The sequence below is a fragment of the Macaca nemestrina genome, chromosome 16 (assembly GCF_043159975.1).
Source record: "Macaca nemestrina isolate mMacNem1 chromosome 16, mMacNem.hap1, whole genome shotgun sequence".
In the NCBI taxonomy this organism is placed as follows: Eukaryota; Metazoa; Chordata; class Mammalia; order Primates; family Cercopithecidae; genus Macaca; species Macaca nemestrina.
The window spans coordinates 42,537,631-42,539,061 of NC_092140.1; positions in this window are offsets into that span (position 1 = coordinate 42,537,631).

Sequence of the window (1,431 nt, forward strand, 5' to 3'; positions counted from 1 at the left end):
AAAAAAAAAAAAAAAAAAAAAAAAAAAAAAAAATGCTTGTGTTGTAAGCCACTGAAATTTTGGAGACTACTATGCAGAATTATTGAAACAGAACTTGACTAATTTGGAGAGAATGTCTTTTTTATTATTTTCCAGACCACTGGACACCCAGGAAATTTACTTAAGTCCAGATGTCTGAGTTTTCATGGGAATTAGTTCATATATCTGTCCAAATAAAGAATATTTCAGAAACTTTTGTCTAAAACTGGGCGTGGTTTTCAGTGCTCAAATCTAATTACTTCATCGAGTATGTTGTGTGACAATTTTCTTCACCTCAACCCTCACACATATATTACGTGAAATTTGAAGCCTCTGTATCTGAGGTGTGGCTCACTAAGCAGAGCAATTAAATTCCAACCTCAAGACCTCCTACTTAATTGGGGAATTCACTAACAATATCCATTAAAGTGAGGCTTTCTTACTGCTAATCCAGTTCCTGGGTGATTGCTTTGAGTTCTACAGAGGAAATCTTCTAATCCTCCAATTTATAGTAGAAATGATTTGTTTCAAAGTAATTTCATACGGCTCTTTCTTTTTTTAAAAAATGTTAATCATAGCAATATTATACAATAGTAATTATTACTTCTGTTTTATATATAGATTACCAATGTAATTAATAATATTTTATTAATAAATATTTTTGTTTTATGTATAAAGAATAATTAAAAATTAGATTATACCAGCGTGAGTGTGGGAAATATTCTTTGAATAATGAAAGAATAATTTTAAAAAAACATGCTATCAATGGATAAAACTCTAACTTGCAAATAAAGATTAAAGAAATGTCTGAATGAAACAGATTTGAGTATTGATTGTTACACAAGACTTCAATTTCATGAAATAACATTATAAAATATTTTTAAAAATAGGCTGGAGTCTATATATCTACATATTTACATCTATATCTTTATGAAACTCTCCAGAATTTTTGAAAATACTTAATATGTATCCATTATCTATGTATTAAAGAGTTCATCTAAAGTAGAAAAAGCAACTAGTAAATAACTACTGTCAGTAAAGACCCACCTGCTATTACTTAATCATACCCATATTTTGCCACAAAATAGTCATGTCAGGGTCATTACTGAGAAGAATGTCAAATTGGCCAATTTAATGTTACTTAGGGCTTACTTTATCTATATAACTGTCTCAGATAAGAATTGCAAGCTAATAATAATTACATTAGTGTCAGAAGTGTAGGGGACACCTATGGTTTATTTAGTAGGGAAAGATAGTTTTAATGTTTAAATTGAATTTTACTGTCTACTTTAAGACAGTTAAAATAGCATATGTAAAATATTCAGCCCCCCCTTTAACGGTTGATAGCTGAAAAATACAATGTTGTTTGAAATAGCTTGTCTGCTGCTACCTCAGTCAAAGTTGCTTGTCAAA